The 9,897-nt window shown below is 34.6% G+C and overlaps 1 protein-coding gene across 1 annotated transcript in view; it reads left to right on the top strand.

Moving 5' to 3' along the window:
- The first annotated feature begins 515 nt into the window (after positions 1 to 515).
- TENM3 (teneurin transmembrane protein 3) overlaps positions 516 to 9,897 on the top strand; it is a 623,972-nt gene continuing 614,590 nt past the window's right edge. Inside the window, exons 1-2 of the mRNA XM_087735943.1 lie at positions 516 to 653; positions 5,116 to 5,273. The gene's annotated coding sequence lies outside the window, so the exon portion shown is untranslated. The remainder of the gene's footprint in view (positions 654 to 5,115; positions 5,274 to 9,897) is intronic.

Below are 9,897 nucleotides of genomic sequence, written 5' to 3'. Positions count from 1 at the left end.
GGCATACACTCCCAAGGATGCAGAGAGAACTGGAACCCTGAATTACAGCCTGCAACTTGGGAAAAAATCTCCTAGGGGCAGGTTCATTCCTCCAGCAAGTTAAATCAGCTGGCGAGCATGGGAGAAAGATACTCACATCTTCCCCAACATCCCAATGTCCAGAGAGATATCATGACTTTGCAATAAGTAGCCCTATTGCAAAGTCTAGCTTTTTTTCTTTTTGCTGTCCAGAAAGACTCAAAGGGCATTACCCTACCCTGGCTTATATTTACTGGTGAAGAAAAGTGACTAACAAAGTCTTTACTTTCTTCCTCTTGATACATCAGCCAGTCAACCCAAGTGGGGAAGTGCTAATTTATTACTGTTTTCTGGCTTACTGTTGTTAAGGCATTGCTCCAACGGCAGGTGAAATGATTCAAGGGTGCTAAGTAGTAGCACAGAAAAGCTGTGGTGGCCTTGCTTGATTATAAAGCTAGGAAACATGTCAGATTTAATCTATTTGCTCAGTTAAACTGCATTTTTAAATCTAAAGGAGGGGGAAGCAGAGGGCAGAATTTATGTTTGGAGATGTCATATTTGTATTGAAGGTTTGCTTATCTGTTAGAAAATGATCTTTTATAAAGTCATCTTTTTGTCTGTGGGAGCCACTGAAGGTAGGTAACAGAAATTACCTTTATTATGTGAAACAGAACAGGAAAGCCTAGGCTAAGAATTGCAATCTGATGCTATGTTATTAAGCCCCATATGCTGCAGCCCACAAAAACCTCGTGTTACAGAGAAATGTGTTCAATGTGCCAAGTTCATCAAGAAAGAACAGATAGCCATAGAAAGAGCTACTCTTTTGAGTTTATAGTTGAGGCTGCAGCAACCTTATGATTGTAGACCAAAATGCTGGCACAGAAGGTTTTTGCAATGAAGTAGAGTTAATGTGGAGAGCAGGTAACAGGCAGGTCTTTTGCAGAGTAGCAAATATGTCCTGGTCACTTATATTCTATATATGCAAAGTTAAGGGGATTTTGAGGCTGTCAGCAGAGAGGTCATAAAGGGAAAAACAAAGGAACTGGAATTAATTCCAGTGCTGGTTTCACTTGCACACATTGTAGACTGTCAGTGTAGTACATAATATATCTTAATCTACCTGTCTGCTTCTCAGAAAAGAAATTATACTTGTTGTTTATTTTCCCCATTATGCCATTTAAGGAGCATGCCAAGGGTGCACTATATTAAAGACTGTTCAAAGAAATGGCAGTAGAAAAATAAATGTAATGGTTATTCAGATTTCTGAAAAAAAAAAAAAAAAGTCCTTTAACATAGCTTTTGTATTCTACAGGAGAAGGGGTTGGGTAGGGCAAGGCTGCATCTCAATCCACATCCTGTTCTTTCAGTTGTAATTTAGTTTTTGTTCCACAGATCATCCCATGATCAGGTGGTTTCACATATATACCCTTAATTGCAAAGCTTGAGTATATACTTTGCCAGCAAGAAAAAGAAGAGGATAGATGGGGCTTTTTTTTTTTTTTTGGTGGGGGGGGAAACTTGCTACTTGCAGGGTAGATTATTATTTTTCCAAAAAGAAAAAGAAGCCTGTTAATCCAGCTGAAGTCAGACAGATAGAAATTTCTCAATTAGTAGTTCTTCTAAGTCTCTCCTAATAAGTCTTGGTATTTCTATATTGTAACTTATCTGTGATAATTGTTTTTGCTAGCAAGTTTTATCCAGCTAGCCAGAATGATACCAGTCAGCCAGATTGAAGAACACAATTTATAAAATGTTATGAATATCTCCTTTGTCCCCCAGAATTAATAAACATTTTTATATTATAATGATATGCCATAATGTTCTTAACTTCTTCAATTCTTAACAATGTAATAATGTAATCAAAAAAACCCAAAAATTTCCCAGTTGATAATGAAGAAAATACAATTTTTTATATAATTTTTTTGTCATGTTTCTGCTGTGATCCTACAAACTAATATAGAAATTGAGATTAAGAAAGTTAAGAAAAAGTTGACAAATGGAAAGGTTAATTGGGTAGCAAAATGAGGCAGCAAAATGCTGAAACCAAAGTTATCACATACAGGTGCATCCTAATTTGAAACAAACTCTTCAGGAGCTCCACACAATACTGTCCATCAGTATTTGGCTAGTGTTATAAAAGTATCCCTGCCCATATCTCCTGTTAAACATTTATCTGCAAATTTAGATGTTAATGTTACACTGAAATTTAATTACTAGGCACCTCTGAAAATCAGACTGTAGGATGTAGATTAATTGTAAGTAAATATGAGTACTCACCAACATGCCCATGTTGGGAGCCTTGCTGCTCAAAGCTCCCACTATAACGAGTGGAAGGATAGAAGCTCTTTTAAGTCTGTTTTGATTTCTGGAGATGGCTTTCCCTTTCTCTATTGACCATAGATGAAATTTTGGACAAGGCTTCAAACTTTCAACCTTCAGTAAAGGGTTCAAAGTTGGCCAAGAGAGTGCCTGAAGTAATTTTAGTCGTCTTTCTGATTGTCTGTGCAATATAATTTAATTGCTATATCATGCTCTTCATTGTTAAGAGACATTTTGGAATTGTTATTTTTTATCCTTTTCATGTGAATTCATCTAGCTTTAGAAGTTATTTTAATGATAATACATGATACCACGTGGTTCTCAGCAAGTTTTCTGTCGAATATTTAGTACAACTGTATTGACATTCTGCCAGGCTCTTGGTGAGAGCTGCTTGTAAGAAGTCTTGTTGTTGAATCTGATTCACTTTAAGGCAGGTTACAAATCTCAGTCACAGTTCAGTAGATCATCCAGATTTTATTGTCTGAGTTAGCCTCTTGTATGGCTGGCTTCCAAAGCAGCATACTGGAGTGTGAGTTCAGAAAAGGCAAACTAGGAAACATGAAGTAAAGGACTGAGAAGGCACCATGCTGCTAACATGCAACCCGTATTTTGCTAGTGGTCCTCTGGTTCAGTTCTTGACATTGTCCCTCGTGAATAACAGCAAATTAAACTGTTATAAAATTCATATCATTATTTAGAGGAACAAAGATTCTCTGTCTGTTCTGGAGTTCAGTGTATCTATTATCTCTGCCATCCTCTTAATCAAGAGAAGCAGCTGACACAAAATGTGCTAAATATGACTATCAGGAGACTGCAGATAACAAGACTCAGTACTTTGCTTCAGTTAAGAGAATACAAGTGACAAACCCTGGAAAAATTCCTTTCCCTTTCCATTTAAAAACACCTACCCATGGTACTGGCCAGTATTAAACATGCTCTTTCCTGAAATCTATCATCATTTGAAAAATAACTTAGGTCTACAGAGAAGTAGATATCAGATTTTGTAATAGGCATATATCCATAGTAGTAGGATCTATTCTATTTTGTACTGCAATACCTCCGCAATGATTCACAGAATAAAAGTTGAACTTTTAAAATACAAGTTTCAGTACCAGCATTCTCAAGGATGTATTGCTGTGTACTGCCATCCTATTTGATGGTCTGGTATTCCATCTACTCACTAAAATCTTCTAGTAAACACAGTAGTATTCCTAGTCAGCAAATTCTGGAGAGTGCTTCTATGTCTATTGTATAGCAAACAATTCCTGGCTGGAACAATAAATGAGAAAGCATTTGGACAAAAAAATATTAGAGATATTTATCAATGACATTAACACAAATTTTCTGGATTACATTGACATAAATAACTGTCCACATTTTTCTGAATGTCTTTAAAAGACTGATTGCTCCTTCACTATAGTATTAGTTTCATCACATGCTGTTATTATGAAGAAAACAATTTAAACAATCTTCCAGCAATAGCTACACCTTTTTTTTTTGTTATATTTGCTGCTGATTTTCATTACTCCTCTGGTATATTGATTAGGTAGGAAACTTATAGCATGTGTTTCTCAAACAAGTGTCTGAGAAAAATATCTGTCTCTTAAAGGTATTTACAAATACCTTAGTAAAGGACCATGAAATATAATTGCAATGAAGGTCATAACACTTGTTCTGCTATTCTAGGATGCATAGTAAATCTTTTCCTCTATTTGACATGCCTTCCCATTTTGCTCTATTTCTGTGCAATAACCTTTACAATTATTATTAATTATATCATGTAATGTAATGTTAGCTTCAGTCTTTCAATAAACTACAATATTTGGAACACTGAAATCCCATTTTTAGGAGTATTTTTTCTTTTCTATTTCCATATTGGAACTTGATGTTTTGGGTTTTTTTTCTCTTGTCTAATCCTTCCTAGAGCAATCTGTTTATTGTTTTGGTTTTTTTAGTTCATTATATTTCTTATTTCACCCATTGACAAACAAGTTGTTTCTTGTTCTCTAGAATGTAAACTTACTTCTCCAAATTTTACCCCTTTTCACGCCTGAGTTATTAGCTGACGTGTTTATTTTCCAGACTAGCTTTTTAAATTTGTTTTCCTTCCTTTAATTTATAAATGATATAATCAATTATTTATACATTATTTCCCTAGGGAGTCCTAGGTAGAATATTTGATTGTCCTCAGATAAGTCATGCCATGAGCAAAGTGCTGTGGGGCAGCTGACACCAGTTAGCCCAGCTAGTTTTTAACCTTTCCTGAACCTTGACATGTCTAAGGCCAGCCAACAACTGCCTACATATTGTATCACTCAGTGAAGGAAACTGATGCATTGTATGAGTCCATTTGCCCCCTTTTGCTGAGCTTGCATTGTTTTGGCTATTGCATATGCAGTCAGAAGATAGGCTAGAACAAAAAACTGGCTATGAGAAATACAATCTAAGTTCAGCTGTGTAATAGCCTTCCCTCAACATCAGCTCAGCATCAACAATTTGACAAGGGTCTAATAATCATGTTGGCATTCATACAACCTGGCTGAAATTTGAGTGGTGTCCACACAGTATTACAGAACTTGCCCATTTTTTCCAGGAAGACGCATACACAAAAATACTTTTATATTCTGAAGTTAAGTACAAGCAAGAGAGTTGTGCCCTTCACATTGTTACTAATAATGTCCCATAGTTGTTCATTTTTTAACTAAAGAACTACTTTTATAAGTAGATGACATACTGTCTTCTAGACTCTAATTAAAACTTTTTTTTTTTGGTCCTTAGGTGTAATGACTACTCTTCTGAGATGAGCTTTTAATTAATGCACAGAGATCCTGAAAGTCCCACCTCTCGACAGTAATGATTGACATCCAAGGATACATAAATTACACTAATTGAGTTTTCCATTCATACATTTTTCTGCAGCCAACTCATCAGAAAAGGTAGGAGAACAGACCAGCATAAGAAAAGTTATTTTGCTGTCATCTTTTTTTTTTCCTGAGGGGGGAAATCTTGCAGAACTATTGAACGTTTATTACCATGGGTGTCAACTCTTATCTTCAGGTTTTAGATGTAACATTTGCTTTACTATGAAAATTAGCATTTTTAATTCAGTGATGTACAGTTGAATAATGACACAGTATTCACTATTCAAAACTTACAAGTCAGTGGGCAATGCTTTGGATTGCAAATAGTGTTGCACAGCAGTATATACTTTCTGAACAGAAGTTGTTTTGGTATTAAAATGAGATATTTCACTGTGTGAGTGGTGTTTTATCTGTAAATGTTCTCTTAATTTTGACCCACATTCAGAAGCAGAGATTTTATAGTATTTATTAAGCAATCATTTATTTCTAGGATTCAGTTTAGTACTTCAATAATGAACTTTACTTTGCATTTAATTTAACTCTATATTATTTTGGAGTCAGTTAAGATGAAGTCACTGAAGTAATTGAGTGAAGTCCAGTATTGTCATCTGAGCTGAAGTCCATTGAAACAATAAAATACTGATAAGAACATGGTGGATGGAGAGGAGCAAAAGGCACTGGAATGTATCAGAGAGATATTTGGCAGAGGAATTACATTGCAAATGGTATATGGGAAGTACTGGAAGCAGTCAAAGAAAAAAAAAAAACTGGAAATGAGGCCAAACATATGCCTACATCAAGATTTATCTATGTTTTAAACATTAATCCAGGGTACAATAATAACTGATGTGGTCTCAGAAATCAGTTTTTGTCTGACTGTGTTTTTGTTTGGCTGTCTGGATAACTTAGAACACTTTAACATGAACTTATTTATTCCTTATTTATAACTTTAATTTCTGGTGACATAAAGTTCAGTGAAAATGGAGCTCTTGAAATAGGCATCATGAAAGAAATCTGTCCAATTTCAGTGTTGATATTTTACATTTACCTGGTATCTATACTCTTTTCTAGAAATGGGAAGCATTCAAGGGGGGGAGGGGGGGGGGGGGGGACCCTGAACATATTTGAGATGATATTTTAGGATTCTAAAAAGGAGCCAATGGTTTAATTGGCGGTGCTAAGCTTGAAGGCTAGAGGAACTACACTTCCTTGGGGAATATCCATACTGGAGAAGATTAAAGTATAAGTGCTTATTGACATACCCTTAAATCTGGAATAGAAAGAGATCTAGCTGTTTGTATCTAGATGAAAAGTGAATGGATCTATCAAAAAAAATTACACACACACATACGTGTGTGTGTAAAAAAAAATGGGAAATAAAGAATAAAGTATGAGAAAAGTGGCTGTTCTAAATGTTCTTCATATCTAGAATAACTTCGTACTCTTACGATTAGTGCGAAACTGTTAGTAGATCTTTTATGAGAATGTAATTTCATCTTCTTTGTGACATAACTCTTTCTTATGCAAATGGGGTAACCCATTGCAAACTTTTATATTTACCTATAATTTTTAATGTTACTGTGATTTCCATATTGCACGTATGGAGACATGACATGCATTAAGTAAATTTTTCCCCTTATTGCTGGGTACATGGAAAGAATATGCATGCTGATTTGGCCAATTTGACAAAGCTGAATTGTTTAAAGTCCAAACAATTTGGTAGAACCAAAATGTTTTAACTTGTTAAGGAGAACAAAGATGCTTCTGTACAAAATAATATAGCCACTGGTCTGTCAAAATCTAACTTTATTATCATTCTTTCAGAATTTGTGTATTTTTATACTTATTAAATGATAAAAGCTCACTGTAAATTTCACTAGACTGTATATATGTGGAAATATCTATTAACAGAAAACATATGCATACATTCAGAGTGTTGGCAGCTGTTTTAAACTGTAGTTAAAATGTGTTTTGTGCTAATTCAAAATAATAGTTCTAGCTATAGCACCAGCTTTAAAGATCATAGCAAATGTCAGATCAACTGAGGCCAATGTATGCCTCTTGCTTATGATAATCAATTAGTTAGACATTAATGATAGGTATTTCATTTTGAATAGCTGCAACAATAAATTATTCTCAGGGTAACATGGTGGAGCCTAGTCTCCTTTGGCTTTTGAAACCAGTAAAATAACAGAACATCAGTCAAGTTAATAAAGTGTGCCCTTATTACGCATTCTGCGTCTGTACATAAACTGCCAGCATATGATCAAAGACTGCAGCTGTTTCAGTTATATCACAGTCACATCATAGACATTTTATAGTTATAGCAGAGAGAGAGTTCCAGGGACAACCCGGTCACCTTGCAGACGTAGAGTTCAGTGGAACCTCATTAAATTGCACCTTGATATTATATGAAATTGGTAGCACAACTATGAGGTATGGTGTATATATAATTTCTGTGTTAAAATTGTTTTGTATGCATTGCCTGTATGTCTTCTCAAGAAATCCAGGCTTTTGTGCACACAAAACTTCAGAGTTCAGAGTTAATAGCCAAATGGCTGTGTTGTGTTGCACACTTTCAGGCCATGTGAAGGCATTAATAAAATATCTAACATTAATTAAAATAATTATAATGTAAGATGGAATATTAAAGTGTGTTTTCACAGCTGTTGACATATTTTTCCTTTTCACCTCATGGATGAATGCTTCACTTAAGTCAATGAGTTTTGCCATTGACTTTTACAAAACTAGAATTTCACCTAGTCAATTTTTAGTAATAATCAGATGTATTTTAGTAACAACTGATTACCTTTTCTATATTATCAGGTTTCAGTATGAGAAACAGAGAGGGAGAGACCTTAATAAGTGATTCAAGGAGTTATTCCTGGAAAATATGTTTTAAGAATTACTTAATGTTGAACATAGAATAGCTAACTGCTATATTGCAACAAAATTAAACTGGCAACTTATTTGTCTGGAATTTTAAAGACACTATAACCTCCACCTCATTGTTGGTTTAGTTCCGCATTAGAATTCACCAAAATATTGTAACTTTACCTTTAGGTAGCTAAGCAGTGCAACAAAATACAGGCAGCCAGCTAATCTGATATTTGAATCTTAGTATTTTTGCTAATTTTTGCAGGAATTAATTGCTGAAGCAAATGAAGCAAATGAAGCCTAAGTTTACTTAAGGAAGAGCTCTAACAAAAAATACAACCTTATGTTCTTAGCTACTTTTCCTAAACCTATTCTTCACACTTTACAGATAAAGAAACGTGTATTTGTTCTGATAACTTCCAGTGTATGTACAAAAAAGAATAGGATGTAAAACTAAAATATGTTAGGTGGGATAATAATCTATTATAGTAACGGTCAAATTGCTTGTCATGTCATGAGGGGTTATGCTTTAATTAAGCAATAAGGCATGACAGGGTGTGAATTACAATGTAATAATTCTTGTCTAGTGTATTGTTAGGCAAGAGGCCAACGGCCTAGTGCCACTGAATGCTGCAGGAATGAATTATTATGCTGTAATTTAAACAATGCAATAGCATATTGCAATAACCATAAAATATTACATTTTAAATGAAAAAATACAAATTATAATTTTTCTATACCAAATTACTCCTCCAATAAACTATTTCATTGCCAAGACTATCACAGAAAAGTGATTTTCTATTTAATATTGTATTTAGATTTAGATGGCAATTAAACTCTAAAGAAAATTGTTTCTGGGAGATCTGAAGGATGCTATTTTGATACCATTTTTCCTAAAATAAACAGAAGACATATAGCTCTGAGGAACAAATGTTCCCTAAATTCTTTCTTTTCATTGGACAGAACTAGTGTACAACTCTTAAAGAGCTTTGTGAAACTCCTCTTACCTAGGAGCCTTGCATTTAGTGGAGGTTTTGTTATTACCTTTACCTTTTGAAAGCACAATTTTTCTTCTTCCCATTCTTCTTATTGACACCTTTTCAGAAGACATCTCATTTATAAAGCCCTTCAAATTCATCTCTCAGACTAATTGTTTCAAATATTGTATTTTCTATGATTTTTTTTCCCCCAATCATCAAAGGAGAAGTCAATAGGAAGAAGTCAAAAACACAGGATTGTGAGAGCTCCTATTATATTTCTCTGCTACAAAGCATAAAATCAAAGATACTGTAAATAGTTGAAATGTTGAAAGAAGTGATGAGCTCTGATGTTTTTCTGCATTTTCATTGGTTATGTGATAGAGGTGACAAAACCCATGTAGTTAAGTCTTACAATGCATGATGTTTACCGCTACTAAGAGATCATACCTTATTGTCCATTTTGCAAAGTTATCTTACAGTTTACATGTCTGACTGGAAAAGGTTCAGCAGGTTCCATGCCTTAATTGAGATGTGTGTGTAGCTTTCTTCTTGAGAGAAATTGGGAGCCTCGTCCATTGATACATTTATTTGTTTGTAGCTGAGCAATATCAGTCAGGTTAGTGGTCTCAAAAGAACCCACCTATTTCTTCTCAGTTGTGAGATTCAATAGAACTGGACAAAAATGTGGGGGTTTTCTCATTATTTTACATTGGTTTTGTGGCAGTGACGTAAATCAATACAGCTTCCAGAAGTCACAGGTCTGCTGTACAGTATCACTCCAATCTAAATCTCTCCATGTTCCACTTTTTTTTTCAGTTGCATTTTCGTGTTCAGTCTGAGAC

The sequence above is a fragment of the Nipponia nippon genome, unplaced genomic scaffold, assembly GCF_047370975.1.
Source record: "Nipponia nippon isolate SJK-2023a ecotype South Korea unplaced genomic scaffold, ASM4737097v1 scaffold_6, whole genome shotgun sequence".
In the NCBI taxonomy this organism is placed as follows: domain Eukaryota; kingdom Metazoa; phylum Chordata; class Aves; order Pelecaniformes; family Threskiornithidae; genus Nipponia; species Nipponia nippon.
The sequence above is the reverse complement of the archived record's forward strand: the minus strand, read 5'-3'. Positions and strand labels throughout refer to the sequence as shown.